Consider the following 17748-nt stretch of genomic DNA (forward strand, 5'->3'; position numbering starts at 1 on the left):
ATTAATCACTTGTTTGTTTTTAATTAAGCATAAGAACAAATCCTAACTTGACAGAATAAAGCAAACCTTGACTTCTCTCTCTTCCAAGTGATGTAAAAGGCAGTCAAAGGAAACTTTATACAAACTCAGTAAATCAACAAATGCAAAAGTCTGGTCCAAAAATGTGAGGAACATACAAAGAGGAGAGGTAGGTAGGAGGAGTATCCCAAGGGAAGGCTCATGGAAGGCAAACCAGAGCATACTTCCTCCAGTCACTTGAAGCATCTTTTAAAAACTGGAGCCATTAGTCTACTTCTCTGGCTGGTTTGTTTTCATGGCAAAGAACTGGCTTTGGTTGCAACTATCCCTGGCTGAGATAAATGGGTGTGTATAGAGCTATGTGGTGGCATGAAGGCCAAGCATGATTATAACCCAGAGACACTGCATGGCTGTTTAACAGGGGCCAAGCCTAAGAAAGGCTCTTCCTGCAATCTCTACCTCCTCTCCTTCCATTCCCTTGAATGGAGAGAGACTCCCTGGGCCACTGAATGTCCAAGAAGGGGGATGGTAATAAATCCCCAAACTTATTCAAACATGGGGTTATATTTTCCCCCAAACCCAGCTGATCAAATATGTTCAGAGCCTGGATGAGCATCATCCATTCAGCGCTTGAAGCAGTTATCTGTTTATGCAGATATTAAGTTTATGCCTACTGTCCAGAATCAACACACCAGGCCTGTATAACAAATAGATAGAATTTGCAGAATTTTAGTTTATTTGACCTATCTATACACCAATCATTAAAAGTAGCCAAAGGGCAGAAGAGAGTAATAAAAGCTCTGTCTAGAAGGAACACAGAACTTCTGAAGTAACTGTAGATTCTTCCCTTAAGCTGGATGCCATTAGAGCTCAGCCTTTTTTAGTATCTTCTTTAAGCCTGCCTCACTAAGTTGGTTGAGTGACAGAATATGTGGAACTGACCATGCCATAATGGACTTCTGCATTAAATCTTTCAGAGCTGGTAAATTTAGATGACCTAAAGAGCCATATTATGTCTGTGCCGCTTATCAAATTGGTGTAAGAGTTAGAGACTTAAAACTGAGACCCGGATTTTCCCAGAAGTCTGCATTATTCAATTGTCAGCAAATTAGAGGTTCACAGTAAACTAGAAATAATGGAGTTACCTGCTTCTAGATGTGAGAGCATCTTCCCAGAAAGTCAGACGGAATTTGCAACCTTTTCTGTTTGCTGGGTGGTCTGGGCCTTGCCCAGCATGAACTGTTTATCTGGCTGAAAATGTGAGAAGATCCTGTCATAGGAGAGTAGGTTCTGTGCAAATCTAAAAGTCAGGCTCTGCATCTTGCTGATGGCTTCTCATAAGGGGATAAAGCATCAAATTTGGTACGTACTCCTCTCCTTCTGGTAGATACTCTTCCACATAGCTAATGGAGCTATGGAGTCATGTTCTGATCCTGCTTCTACCACCTACTAGGTGTGTGACTTGGGCAAGCTACTTATTCCTCAGTGTCAGTTTCCTCATCTGCAAAATAGGATGATAATGCATCTCCTTAGCAAGGTTGTTGTGAATTCAGTCTCTGGGACGGTGACTGGCTCAGAGTAAGAGCTCAGGGAATGTTAACTATTCTTATTTGCTGTTGTTAAAATGGAAAGGGCTGAAAAGAAAATTTCCACTGACAAAATGTTTATGCCTCTTTTTTAAGCTGTCACAGTTCTATTGAAATAGATGGAGAACTTAAATGAAATTAATGAAGCATGCACCAGAGTAACACGAATAATAATCAACATATTTTTAAAACAGTGGGTTGAAAACGAAGAAAATCCTTTACTCCAACAAAGAAACCAGGATATTTGGGGAGCACATGACGTGTCTGGCATAGGTAATAGCGATCACATCACATTTAGCCTTCCTCACCCCAGTGTTGCTGTCGGCATTTTTTAAAGAAACAGAAGCTCTTGTGAGCAGTAGGATGAGGACTCAAGCCCAGCATCTCTCAAGCCCCCCCTCTTCCACTAACTCCAAACGCCACCCCGTTCCTCCTTCCTTGCCCTCTCGTTCCAAGCCTCCGTTTTCTTTCTGTGATGTTGAGAGACCCTCTCCTGGTGCTCCGCTCTCAGCGGAACTGCTCCTCTCATGCTGCCCCAAAGGACCCAGATACGGTCTCCCTGGACACAGGCGAGTTTCGCAGGAATTGCTATGAGATGTGGCAGCTTCATATGCATTTTCCCCCCAACCTTAGCCGAATAGCAGGCTTCTTATGTCCAAGAATGGCTGACTAATGACTCACTTTGTGGTCCCACGATGAAAACATTACAAAAGTTAGGGAGAAGCAATCAGAAATAAAAGACAAATTGTGGCCAGATATGTGTGTGTGCGCGTGTGTGTGTGTGCGCGTGTGTGTGTGTATGTGTTGGCCTTGAAGCTGTGTCTTTGCTTTCTGGCTATGTTCCAGAAATAAACATTTGTATTCACACGGTTTGCTCAGCCTGCTACTCCGATTGCTCTCAGATATAGCACACTATTTTGAAGAGGAAGATTTATGTTCCTGACTTAGAGGGAAGTCAGAAGTTTGCTGAAGGGAAGTTCTTGGTTGGAAGCCGTTTGGCAGCCTGAACTTGGAGTAGTGCAGACTTGGGTTCAGATCTTGGCTCTGGTATTTAATAACTCTATGACCTTGAACAGTTTATATAACTTCTTAAGCCTCTTTTCCTTCTGTGTAAAAGGAGAATGACCATATTTTTGCTACAGGGCTCTCTGTGATGATCAGTGAGGTAATGAGCATCAAATACATGGCACATAGATCAGATAGTGCCAAGTGAGTGACAGTTATTATTAATGTGCACTGATTTCTTTAGAAAAGCCAGATATTCATAATCAGCAGCATTTTGCCTGGGTTATACACATAGTAGAATCCTAGATTTTCTCCTCAGCAAGTACCTATTGAAATTTTGCCGTTTGGAAACTGATTTGCACACATACTGTGGCAGCAACTTGTGTGCCCCTTAGAGTGGACACTTCTCATCAGCCTAATCAACTCCATGTCACACCTCTGAGAATATGTGCAACCTTCAATATGTCCACAGACACAACATGGGCTTAAAATTTGAGGGAAGAGGTAAGAGATGGGTTTGTATAATTGGCTCCTTCTCATCATTCAAGTTTTCCACAAACACCATCTCCTCAGAGGGAACTTCCCTGACCACAGTATCTCAAGACCCCTCACCACCCTACCCACCCCCCTGTCAGCTGCTCTCTGTCCCCTTGATTCCTCTCTCTTTTCTTTCTTTCCTTCTCTTTCTTTCTTTCTTTCTTCCTTCCTTCCTTTCTTTCTCTTTTCTTTCTTTCTTTCTCTTTCTTCCTTCCTTCCTTCCTTTCTTTCTTTCTATTCTTCCTTCTTCCTTTCTTCCTTTCTTCTCTCTCTCTATCTCTCCCTCTCTCCTTCCCTCCCTTCCATTTTAAATAGACTTTATTTTTTACAGCAGTTTTAAGTTCACAGCAAAATTGAGCAGAAAGCATAGAGAGCTTCCCTTGTACCCCCTGCCCCCATGCATGCCTAACCTCCCCTGTTATCAGCATTCTGCACCAGAATGGCACTTTTTTTTAATGATTGATGAACCTACATTGACACATTATAATCACCCAAAGTCCATAGTGTACATTAGGGTTAACTCTTGGTGTTGTACATTCTGTGGGTTTGGCAAATATATAATGACATGTATCCACCATTATAGTATCATACAAAATATTTCTGCTGCCCTAAAATCCTCTGTGCTCCGCCTGTTCATTCCTCCCTCCTCTTAACCCCTGGCAACCTCTGATCTTCTTACTGTCTCTTTACTGATCTTTTTACTGCCATAGTTTTGATTTTTCCAGAAGGCCATCTAATTGGATGTTTCACTTTTAAAAAGCATTTATCACTATATTTATTTATATGTTTAATTATTTATTGTTTTCTCCTCCCACTAGAATGTCAGCTATTTGGAAGCATGGCCATTTTATGACTTCTTAAATGAGGGGTCCTCAGTTCTAGACTATGCCTGGCTCAGAAAAGCCCTCAATAAATATGTATTAGTTTAGTAAATGAATAAATATTTCCCCCATAAAAATTACTGTCATCCTTCTGCTAAGGTTAGAAACTAGTAATTAGAGATACTTGCACAAATGGCAATAATAATATTGATTTTCGTCATTATCTCCCAGATGCCAGGCATGTACTCTGTATTTTAAGTGTATTATTTAATCCTCATAACAACCTTCTGAGGTAAATACTGTTTAACAGGTAATATGGGTAGTATATAGGTAGTCTAGCCATTTTACAGATAAGAAAATGAGGTTCAGAGAAGTTAACTTATCCAAGGTCTCAGAGTTAGTAAATGACAAAGTTAAGGCTCAAACTCAGGTCCATAGGATTCTAAAGTTGACATATTAAAAAGTAAGTTGGAATTTAGAGCTGGAGGAAACCTACTAGTTCATGCTACTCCTTGGACTTGGAACATGGTTGGCTAATCTAAGTGCCTTTACTCTGGTCCATTTAACTTTATAGAGCATATTCTCTTTGCTGTGCCGTATACTATAGGGCAGCACCTGGTTATTCTTAGAAATGCAGAGTCTCAGGTTCTACTCCAGACCTGATGACACAGAATCTGCATTTTGACAAAATCCCTGGGAGGTCTGTAGGCATGAGATGTGTATGCTTGAGACACACTGTTCTGTAAGGATATCAAGACCCAAAACCCCCATGCCCCCAAGTAATGAATCAACCAGGATCTCAGCTTCAGAGCAGCTTGTACTTCAGAGGGGGAAAAGTTATCAATGTAAAATGCTTATCCATTCCCTAGCACTTGAAAAATACTTGGAATTATTATGAATTACCCAAGGAGCGAGTTATCTGCCAGGTAGAGAGCTCAACGTAGCTGAGTGTGAACAATCCAGCCTCTAGGGTCCCAAACAGTATAAAATATTCTCTTTCAATAATGCGCAGGAAATGCAGCTTGTTTTTCTCTCGCTGTGATTCAGTGGTGGTGTTTGTGTCTGGGGGACAGTGTAATGTCAGACTTTTCTAAGTGCAGTTGGTTAGATTTCTGTAATACAATTTAGACCATAGTACATCTGCAGTCATGCAGTAATGAGCGTTGCCTGGGAAGGCTGGTGTTTTACTACAAATCACAGAAATGCTACTGCATTTCCACCAGGGAAGTAGTGGGTGGTCAGTTTTAGCACAACTGGAGGCTGTTATGTTCTTACAATAGGGGACAAAGTGTTGTCTGTTTTCTAGTATTTCTAGTATTTCCAAGCAAACTCAATCTTCATTACCCATTTTATCACTTGTGAGCTTATACACCAGGGAAAATGCACATAGCTACCCCAGGTGTGCCATCTATCCCAGCATCATATGCATCAAAATGCCATGTTGCTGTCCAGTTGCATCTCCCTGTTTCCTGTTAAGGTGTATTCGAGTCTGAGAATGAATTCAGCACTTTCATCAGTGCATTTGTTTTCTGCTTTGTGAGACACATAACCGGCAAGTCTAGTCAGGGCGCTGTGTGCAGAGGAAATATCCCTGTGTCTGGAATGTAGAGTGGCCAGTTTCTCAGATTTCTCATCTCTTTCTCCCTCCCTGCAGCCACTCTTTCCATTTGCTCCCAGTTCCATGCAGACTACAACTATGTAGATTTCCTTTCATGCCGCTTATAAATTTCTGCATGCAGGACGAATGCAATTCATCCAGTTTTCTCCCCTTTTCTCCTTTGTGATTCAAGCTGTTGCCTTGTTCTTTTTCATTGATCACCGTACCACACCATCAAATGACTGTACAGTATGTTACACCTGACTTATCCATGTAAATCACCTGCAGTGGTGCTAATAGGTGCTAACAATTTCTTCATGTAACCATCAGTGGGGAATAGTATCAGCATTGCAATAATATGCCTGCATTTGCTTTTTCTGGAATATGCTGTGGTGTGATGCTTGAACAATTCAACAGAATTCTGATGATTAAGTGAGAATGAGCAATAGATATTCATCCAACATCTTAATGTTTAAATCCTAGTTTATTTTATAGGCAAGGAAATTCATATTCATGGAGGTGAGATGATTTTTCAAGGTTTCATGGCTAGTCAGTGACAGAGGGGAGATTTCTTTGACTGCAACATCCATCCCCTTCCCACACATTCCCTTTCTATCTTCTCTCTCTGCAAAATTTTAAATTCCAGAAAGGTCAGCACACTCCTTTGCTATCTGAAGCTGGTTAATTGGGTGCATGGAGTCTATTTTTTATCTTATTCCGAGTGGTCACTGACAAACTGCTGTATGAAATAAATTTTTTGTAGTTAAATAGATATTTTCTGCTATTTGTGAGCAAAAGTTTTTCTTTATTGTGGGCCCAACTGTATTTTAAGAAACTTTTAGTTTCCATAAGGCCTAATGGTATTATCAATCTGGTCATCACTGTGTGGCAGTAAACAAGCAAGACAAAAAATCAAGTACCTAGCCCTGGCTGTCGCCACACGTGTTGCTATGCTTCCCAGGGAAAGCCACGGGACCGCTGAGACTCAGCGTATTTTTGTGTAACATTGTGTAATACATATGCCCTATTTAACTCATTGGATTTTTGTAAGCATTGAAGGATATAATGACTACGAAAGGCTTTGGAAACCATCAGAATACATAGATATACACTGTATGTCAAAGCTACCCAGGCTTGAGTGGCTTGTCCCTATTTTTAGGGTATGATTTTGTAGAACTTTAGGTTATTTTCCAGAGACACATATATTTCTTTACAACAGAACTGCCTATATTATGGTATTTGAGGAAATCCAGTATCACCACCTGCTTTATTTAGACCCAGCCTAACTTCTTAAGTATATGCTGTTATGGGGTAAAACTAATCTACACTAAGAGGTTAAATAAACTTTATTGCTGCTAAACATTTAAGAGTTACTTTGTCAAACCAAAAAGAAAAAAAAAAAAAAAAGAAAGAAAGAATGAAAGAAATACACTGTAAGTCATTAGGTATTTGCCAGGCTCATACTATGAGTTTATGTTAGGCACTGCCCTAGGGAGGCTACTAGGACTTTCTTGCCCTCAAAGAATTTAAAATGAAGACAAACAAAAAATGGAGTCATTGACCTGAGCCTTGACTTTATAATAAATTTATAATAATTGATCTTTTCCTTCCTCAGTACCATCAACAGTTGATTCTCAAGTGTAGTAAACATGCGAAAAGCTGTCCGTTAGCTGATGTGTTATAATTCTCATTTTAAGAGTTTTTCAAGTGAAACTTACTTTACTGTGTCTTGTATTCAACTTGCCAAATTGTTATCGTGGGACAATTTCTTCTCACCCATCAAGGCCAAGCTCAAGTCCCACCACTTACTACAGCAATGATTTTCCAAGTGAGGTCTCTGCACCAGGAGCTTCAGCATCACCTGAGATCTTGAGAGAAATGCAAATTCTTGAGCCCCACCCCAGGCCTACTGAGTCTGAGCCTCTGGGGGTGGAGCTTGGTCCTCTGTGTTTTAACAAGCCCTCCTGGACATTCTGATGCGTGTTTAAGTGTAAAGGCCACTGCTCCAATAAAACCTCAAGGAACAAGTCAGAAGTTGTGAATAGGCTAACAGAGGCCAGGAAGGACATGCACATGAGGGAGGGGGCTGTGACTGAGATTATAAAGAGAGGGAGGAGGGGACTGAGTTGAACTGGAGAGCAGCCCCTGCTTAATGGGAGCAGCTGCTGATTATTTCAGCCATTGGTTGCCTCTTAGGAACATGAAGCAAGTTCAAATATAATTTTCCAAAAGATAAAAACATGACTGTCTTACAAACATATAGTGAATGCCTGTCAAAGGTGAATCTAATTAATAAGAAATTAGCAAGATCATAAAGGTGATTCAAAGGAGAAAATGAGAGACTGGCATATTTATATAGTCAATAGAAGAAAGAATGTTTAAATAAGATTAATTTAGTTGCAAAACCAGTTAATACCCTACCAAGTAATAAAACTGTTAGCAACAGGATTATTTTTTCTATTGGACAAAAATAATTTACAACCAATCTTCTACAAGTGAGCATCTAACTTTAAAAAGTCTTGGCCCTAATCAATAGTAAATAGTAAATCAAACAATATTTCATCCCTAGAGTCTAGGGCCTAGGTTGCCGAGGGCTGAGACAATTGTATAAATCTTAAGAATTGTGTTAATCTTGTATAAATTTTAGACAATGCTCTATTAAGACTGAAAGAGGATGTAGGAATCTTTTTGAGTTATTTACAATGTTTGGATAATTTTTTCTTAACAAGTAAGACTAGCAGACCTTCCATTTTAAAAAGGAGACTGAGAATCAGGACTTACATGTGAAATTTTTCCAGTAACAAATATAGACTAGATAAAATGGGCTGGAGGACAGATGACTGTGGATTGCCACCTTGCAACCCAGGTATTAACCATTGTTGAATTTGAAAACTCCAAGAATGTTCTATTCATCATTTGATGCCACTCATTCTGTTCATTTTCCCCACTGTGTCCTGTTAAGCACTCTGTGTTTCATTATTAAAGTCTGTTATCCAACTTTTAAAAGCAGAGCTAGCAGGACAGTCTCTTGTTCAAATGTCCTTACTGGCTATTTCAGGCCTCAGCTCCCCCTGTGTTCTTCAGAAAATTTCAGCAGCTTTGCTTTGGTGCAGTCTGCTTTCTTTTATAATTTCAACCTGAGGTACAAGCTGCTTACCCTATCAATATTCAAGGAATTCAAGGCGAGATTGGGCATGAAAGAAGTGTCTAGGCAAAAGTAATAGCAAAACCATTTAAATCCTTATTACAACATTCTTAGGTAGAGGGATGCGATTTGAGGATTTTCATAAAAGAGGATTTTTCTTCCTGCTTTTCCCCGTGTTGTTCCAGCGTCTTCTACCCACTGAGCCAATATCTTTTAAGCCTCAGAAGAAGGACATATACAACCCAGAGCAAAGAAATCAATGCTCAGCTTTGAGTTTCAAATTTGGCTTTTAAAAAGGGCACAAGAAGCAGAAACAGACTTGAAACTCAATGTAGGTTGCTTGTGGGATTTTTTTCACATTCCAAAACACTGATTTTGCATATAAAGAGCCAAAGTTGGGTGGACTCTGAGTTTAGAATTCATTCATTCATTCATTCATTTATTCACTCATCCTACAATTAGTTATGGAGCATCGACAATGTACCAGGCATGGGGTATGCAGTAGTGAACAAAACAGAGTGTTCTCATGGAGTTTACATTCTGATGCGTGTAGTTGGACAATAAGTACATCACAAGTAAACAATAAGTCAGGTGGTAATAATTGCCACGGGGAAAAAAGGGCAGAGGGCAGAGAGAAAGAGACAAGGAGTGTCACAGAGGGTACGGTTTCCATTTTATACACAGTTGTGAGGAAGGTCTCTCTGATGTGTGATAATTGATCAGACCTGAAGGCAGTGAGGGAAAAGCCATGCAGATCTCTGGGGTCTGAGGAAAGGTAACAGCCTAAGCAAAGGCACGAGTCGGGAGGTGGCTAGAGTATTGCCAGAGAGGAGGAGGGAAGGGCAGGTCACAAAGGGTTTCATAGGTCAACGTCAGAACGTTGGACTTTACTCTGAGTGAAGGGGAAGCCAGTAGAGAGTACCTGTAGAGTAGACGAATGATGATGCCAGTTATGTAACTTGCATTTTTAAGGGAGTCACTGTGGCTGCTTTTCTGAATATCGACTCTAGAGATCCAGGGGAGGAAACAGAGACCAGTGAGTAGGCAATTACAGTGATACAAGTGAAGGCTGATGGTGTCTCAGACCATCATGGCAGCAGTGGAGGATTGAGGAATTATCAGCCTTTGGTTGTATTTTGAATAGTGAGAACCGTAAAACACCGAAGGGGACAAGACTGTGACTAAAGGGCTGGAAGGAACAACTGAAGGAGTTCCGGAGTTGAGCTGACATGCAGTGTCTCCAGGAAATGCCCAGCACCCTTTCCCTTTTTGCTTCAGGTCAAGATCTGGAGATCAAGGGAAGTTGGGATCCTTGGATAAGTTTGAGGGGATTCTGGAGCAGAAGGTTTTATTTAGGCAACTATAAGCCTCATGGAAAAGTGCTGAGTTCTGCATGATGTCAGGATGGTAGAGGGGCTCCAGGGGGGTGAAGAGCCTGAGAAGATGGACAAGAGGACCACTTCTCGGATTCTTATGCACACTGCATGGTGAGCAACCAGAAATTTCCCATAACCCTGACAAGGAAACAATGGTAGGGGGAAAGAAAGCCAGCAGACCAAAAGAATCTGTGGCCAGGACCAGAAGAACACAGTGTGTAAATATTTGTCTACCAGGGTCCACGGCAAGGTTGGAAATGCTGGTTGCAGCAGACAAAGAAGGATTGGATTCTAATATCGAAGACCACGTGGTTCTAACGATGCCCTAGGGGATGCCAGCAAAGACAGGAGCAATTCACAAAAACAAAATCTCCTCTTCCAATGAAGAGAACTTACCCTAACAGAGTTTTATAAAAAGTGTGCAATCTCCAACAACACTAAGACAACACTGATTAAAAAACAAACAACTCTAGCCGAAATTCCTGTTTACTCTATCAGGGCTGAATCAAAGGAGGAGGAAATATAATTCTAGAGTCTTGAATCAAGGAAAGGTATTCAAGTATCCAGCGTTATTTGCCCTATTAGAGACCTCCCCCGCCCCAATCTATTTTTATTGTTTACATACCCTGTGGCAAAATAGAATGAGAAGAGTAGTCACATAATTGTTTTTGTAAATTTTTCTGGCTAAACCATTGTGATTAGGTACTGTGGCAAAAAAGTACTAATAGCTTCCAATTTTATTTGTGGTAGGAACAGTCTAGTCTCAGCTTTCCTTCTACCCACATCCATGCACCCATCCTCCTCCAAGGTCTTAAGTTCTCTATCCGTAAAATAAAGGGCTTGTGCAGAAAATCTTTATAATTCCTTTAACTCTAAAGTTATTGGACTTTAAGTTATTGCAACTTAAACCTTTTCCAGCTGTTTCCTTTCCCATCACTTGCCCCTGCATCTGGCTCTGTGCCTTGCTCATACTGAGTTTTAAATGAGTTTTTACCTTCTGCGTGAATGATGAATGAGGAGGGTGACTGTATACTGAATCCACTGCAGCGCCTTGCTCAAGGTAAAAAGCCTGATTGACCCTTGACTGAACCCCACTGGTCATGAGACTAAGGCAGATTAAGCTTGGGCCATGGCCAGCTTATTTCATAACCTTTTCCCCTCGGTGCCACCACCTCGCTACTTTCTAGTTTAGTCCCTTAGAAAATACAATAACAAATTTGGATTCTACTCATCTCTTCTGTTTTCCTTCACTCTTAGCTATTCTAAGGCAATAGAACTAGGAGCTGAACATGTCCTGGTGCTTAAGACCCCCTGATGGTAGCAAATTTAATCTTTTTTTTTTTTTTTTTTACTGTATGTGAAGAGACTCAAACCCATCATCCAAAGGGCTGGCTAGAAAGTTCCAATGCCCAGGATCACTCAGATAGGGGGCAGATAGGGCTCTTCTTAGAGAAAAGTGCTGCACTGGTCTGATCATTTCTATGAAGGACCCGGTTCTGCCTGGTCTCTATAGATGCCACCTTCTTCACTGATTTTCTCTCTCCAAATGAAGCAGAAAACTGAGGCTCACATTGAGTGTTTTCTAAAACGAGGTAGGAATGGATATGAATAGAAAATGCAGAGAGGAGAGCCCATGGGACTAAGGAAGGCAAGGCATGTTGAAGAGATGCATACATGGGTTGGTGTTTTGTGAGAATGTGATAGGAAGAGGAGGGAGTTTGAGATGGAGAGAACTGTCAAAGCAAGTGTGTGGAAGGGGAAGGAGGAAGAGCAGGGACACATAGGGAACAGCAAGTAATTAAGTCACCAATTTGTCTGGAATCTGCAGTTCTTGTCAAGCCAGAACCATAAGTTGATGGTGCCATGTTTAGAAAAGTTTGAATTCTGAGGCCAAGAAATCTATTTTCACAAAGTCAATAATTCAAGAAAATGTGGCAAGGTTCATGTGATAATCTCCTGGATGTGTGGTACAGAAAGTAGTGGAAAATGAATAATTGTGACCCAAATCTCCATCTTTGGCCTTCAAGCAAAAGGAAATGACTTGTCTTAAAGATGAATGTGTAAATGATTTTTGACGAATTTCAAGCAGCACTTGACTTTTGTGGGCTTTTTGATTTGGAATGAATACACGCCTACATTATCCAGTTTTTTGTACTGCTGAAAAATGTTTTATTGCAGAAAAGAAAAAGCCTCACATTTTAATAAACCTTTCTGAATTCTTGGCTGTTGCTGTTGACGTATTAACACAAATTTGGGTTAAGGATAAATTAATAAGAATTGTAAGGATTTAATTTTCTGAAAACTATATGCATTTTTGGAATGAATTTACTCATCTATAAAGTACCAACAGTGTGCAAACAGTTTAGGCTTAAAATTTTTTTTCATGATTTCAGACATTTCTCTTTAATATTCTTTCTCTCTATCTTTTCTCTGTATATTCTGATTCAATACACCTCCCTGGTTCTGTACACATACTAGTTCCAGGACAAATCACTAGGGTATCTAGACCTTAACACTCATTCTGTAATTTTGCATGAATTGGATATCTGTAGCTTTAGTTTTAGGGTGAGTACAGTGATAGCACAGAAAGAGCAAAGGCCTTGGAGATGGAAGAACCAGGGTCAGAATCCCCTCTCTACGACTTAATAGTCTAGTGGCCTTGGGCAATTTTTAAAAACTCTCCCATGATTATTTTTCTCATCTGTATAGTGATACAAACAATGCCAACCCTCAGCTTGTAAAAAAGAGCGATGTGAATTTCTCCCAAGTGCTGTAGGTCCCCTACATATGAACCTTCAAGTTGTGAAATTTCAAAGATGCGAACGTGTGTTTGCATGTCCAGTCACATAAGTTAGTTCACGTGTCTGGTGTACATTGTCACATGCGTGCATCCTCTACAAGTGGTTGTGCTTTTGTGTACTTTACTGTACAGTACTGTATAGAGTACAGTAGTACAGTATCTTTATTTCAAGCTAGATCTGTAAGAGGACGACTTCATTGAACTCCTTGCTGTGCAACACTAGGAGCTTACCAATGAAGACCTGATGGAATTGGAGGCCCAGAGAAAGGACGAAGAGGGACAAGAGGAAGAAGAAGTAACTGAAGAACCGAAGAGATTCATGACACAGGAAATGGCAAGGGGATATTCTTTATTTGAGGAGGCACAATTAGTTTTTGAGGCACAGGACTGGAATGTAGAACGGTACCCAAAGGTTATAGCAGCTGTTCAGAATGCAGTCTAGTGCTACCGTGTCATCTATGATGTGAAAAGAAGAGCTACTACCCAGATATCACTGGATATTTTTTCAAGAGGGTAAATAGACTTGAATCCAGCAAGGAGCCAGAACCTGTGCCATCAACATCAGGCATGAGTGAACTTGCAGCTTGCCCTCCATCTCCCACTGCTGATGATCCTTCAGCTCTACCATCTCCCACCTCCTCTCCCTCCTCCAGTCAGTAACTCTTCTTGCCTGTTCACTCCATGCCACCCCTGTATGCCAGCTGTTGTACTGTACTACTGTACATTTCAAGGTACTGTACTGTAAGATTAAAAATGTTTTCTCTATTTTTTGTGTTTATGTATTATTTTTGTGAAAAGTATTATAAACCTATTACAGTGCAATACTATATAGCCGATTGTGTTAGTTGGGTACCTAGACTAACTTTGTTGGACTTATGAACAAATTGGGGAACTCTTTGTATGTAGGGGACTTACTGTATATCTGTATAAGGCAGTACTGAACACTGACTATCTTTCCTCTACCCCTTCCTCACCCCTCTCCTTCCCCATAAAATATAGTACTTGCTTTCTCAGTCCTTTTCCAAAAATCTTCTGTTTTCACTGAAAACCACCATCCACTGTGTGACCTTGAAGTAATTTCTGTCCTCTGGGCATCGGTCGCTCTGATTAAAGTAAGAGGACTAAAGGTGATTGCTAAGGGACCTTACTTCTATCACTATCATTCAGCGAGTTTGGGAATCTCACCTAATTCCTGGCTCAGCTTTTTCTCTGCTGTCCATCCCCTCCCACCAGCCAGGAATCCTATTGCATTCCAGTGTAACTTACATAATAGCTACTCTATATTACATATAGCTACTCTTTACACACGAAGCCTGCTGATAAGACTTAAGCTTAGAAATAAGATAATAGAATTTGCTGAGAGCTACCTATGAGACAGTGTTTCTCCTCTTGTTAGCTAACTTTCTTTTTCATGATTTGCAAGTTTCTGAGAATTTTGTATCTTCTGACAATTTAGCACAATCTGCTTGTATAAATGATTTGTTACCCACTCCTGTAGCAATTATATTAGTTTCTAATGGTAAACTCCTAGGACCACTATAACTGATTTGTATGTTTTAAACACAAAAACTGTAAGACTAACTACAATCCTGCAGCCTGTGGAACAAAAACCACATTCACAGAAAGATAGACAAGGTGAAAAGGCAGAGGGCTATGTAACAGATGAAGGAACAAGATAAAGCCCCAGAAAAACAACTAAATGAAGTGGAGATAGGCAACCTTCCAGAAAAAAAAATTCAGAATAATGATAGTGAAGATGATCCAGGACCTCAGAAAAAGAATGGAGGCAAAGATCGAGAAGATGCAAGAAATGTTTAACAAACACATAGAAGAATTAAAGAACAAACAAACAGAGATGAACAGTACAATAACAAATGAAAACTACACTAGAAGGAATCAATACAGAATAACTGAGACAGAAGAATGGATAAGTGACCTGGAAGACAGAATGGTGGAATTCACTGCCATGGAACAGAATAAAGAAAAAAGAATGAAAATAAATGAAGACAGCCTAAGAGACCTCTGGGACAACATTAAATGCAACAACATTCACATTATAGGGCTCCCAGAAGGAGAAGAGAAGAGAGAAAGGTCCAGAGAAAATATTTGAAGAGATTATAGTCGAAAACTTCCGTAACATGGGAAAGGAAATAGCCACCCAAGTCCAGGAAGCACAGCGAGTCCCATACAGGATAAACCCAGGGAGAAACACGCCGAGACACATAGTAATCAAATTGGCAAAAATTAAAGACAAAGAAAAATTATTGAAAGCAGCAAGGGAAAAACGACAAATAACATACAAGGGAACTCCCATAAGGTTAACAACTGATTTCTCAGCAGAAACTCTACAAGCCAGAAGAGAGTGGCATGATATACTTAAAGTGCTGAAAGGGAAGAACCTACAACCAAGATTATTCTACCCGGCAAGGATCTCATTCAGATTCGATGGAGAAATCAAAAGCTTTACAGACAAGCAAAAGCTAAGAGAATTCAGCACCACCAAACCAGCTCTAAAACAAATGCTAAAGGAACTTCTCTAAGTGGGAAACACAAGAGAAGAAAAGGACCTACAAAAACAAACCCAAAACAATTAAGAAAATGGTCATAGGAACATAACTATCGATAATTACCTTAAACGTGAATGGATTAAATGCTCCAACCAAAAGACACAGGCTTGCTGAATGGATAAAAAACAAGACCCATATATATGCTGTCTACAAGAGACCCACTTCAGACCTAGAGACACATACAGACTGAAAGTGAGGGGATGGAAAAAGATATGCCATGCAAATGGAAATCAAAAGAAAGCTGCAATAGCAATACTCATATCAGATAAAATAGACTTTAAAATAAAGACTGTTACAAGAGACAAGGAAAGACACTACATAGATGGGAATAAAGACACAGACCTACTAGAGAATGGACTTGAGGATATGGGGAGGGGGAGGGGTGAGATGTGACAGGGTGAGAGGGTGTCATGGACATATATACACTACCAAATGTAAAATAGATAACTAGTGGGAAGCAGCCTCATAGCACAGGGAGATCAGCTCGGTGCTTTGTGACCACCTAGAGGGGTGGGATAGGGAGGGTGGGAGGGAGGGAGATGCAAGAGGGAAGAGATATGGCAACATATGTATATGTGTAACTGATTCACTTTGTTGTAAAGCAGAAGCTAGCACACCATTGTAAAGCAATTATACTTCAATAAAGATGTTTAAAAAAAAAAAAAAAAAAAAAAAAAGACACTACATAATGATCAAGGGATCAATCCAAGAAGAAGATATAATAATTATAAATATATATGCACCCAACATAGGAGCACCTCAATACATAAGGCAACTGCTAACAGCTATAAAAGAGGAAATCGACAGTAACACAATAATAGTGGGGGACTTGAACACCTCACTTTCACCAATGGACAGATCATCCAAAATGAAAATAAATAAGGAAACAGAAGCTTTAAATGACACAATAGACCAGATAGATTTAATTGATATTTATAGGACATTCCATCCAAAAACAGCATATTACACTTTCTTCTCAAGTGCTCACGGAACATTCTCCAGGATACATCACATCTTGGGTCACAAATCAAGCCTCAGTAAGTTTCAGAAAATTGAAATCATATCAAGCGTCTTTTATGACCACAACACTATGAGATTAGAAATGAATTACAGGGAAAAAACCGTAAAAAACACAAACACATGGAGGCTAAACAATATGTTACTAAATAACCAAGAGATCACTGAAGAAATCAAAGAGGAAATCAAAAAATACCTAGAGACAAATGACAATGAAAACACGATGATCCAAAACCTATGGGATGCAGCAAAAGCAGTTCTAAGAGGGAAGTTTATAGCTATACAAGCCTACCTCAAGAAACAAGAAAAATCTCAAACAGTCTAACCTTACACCTAAAGGAACTAGAGAAAGAAGAACAAAGAAAACCCAAAGTTAGCAGAAGGAAAGAAATCATAAAGACCAGAGCAGAAATAAATGAAAAAGAAACAAAACAGTAGCAAAGATCAATAAAACCAAAAGCTGGTTCTTTGAGAAGATAAACAAAATTGATAAACCATTAGCCAGACTCATCAAGAAAAAGAGGGAGAGGACTCAAATCAATAAAATTAGAAATGAAAAAGGAGAAGTTACAACAGACACCACAGAAGTACAAAGCATCCTAAGAGACTACTACAAGCAACTCTATGCCAATAAAATGGACAACCTGGAAGAAATGGACAAATTCTTAGAAAGGTATAACCTTCCAAAACCGAACCAGGAAGAAATAGAAAATATGAACAGACCAATCACAAGTAATGAAATTAAAACTGTGATTAAAAATCTTCCACCAAACAGAAGTCCAGGACCAGATGGCTTCACAGGTGAATTCTATCAAACATTTAGAGAAGAGCTAACACCCATCCTTCTCAAACTCTTCCAAAAAATTGCAGAGGAAGGAACACTCCCAAACTCATTCTATGAGGCCACCATAACCCTGATACCAAAACTAGACAAAGATACTACAAAAAGGGAAAATTACAGACCAGTATCCCTGATGAATGTAAATGCAAAAATCCTCAACAAAATACTAGCAAACAGAGTCCAACAACACATTAAAAGGATCATATACCATGATCAAGTGGGATTTATCCCAGGGATGCAAGGATTCTTCAATATACTCAAATGAATCAATGTGATACACCATATTAACAAATTGATGGAGAAAAACCATACGATCATCTCAATAGATGCAGAAAAAGCTTTTGACAAAATTCAACACCCATTTATGATAAAAACTCTCCAGAAAGTGGGCATAGAGGGAACCTACCTCAACATAATAAAGGCCATATAAGGCAAACC

This window comes from Eubalaena glacialis, chromosome 6 (genome assembly GCF_028564815.1).
Source record: "Eubalaena glacialis isolate mEubGla1 chromosome 6, mEubGla1.1.hap2.+ XY, whole genome shotgun sequence".
Classification (NCBI taxonomy): Eukaryota; Metazoa; Chordata; class Mammalia; order Artiodactyla; family Balaenidae; genus Eubalaena; species Eubalaena glacialis.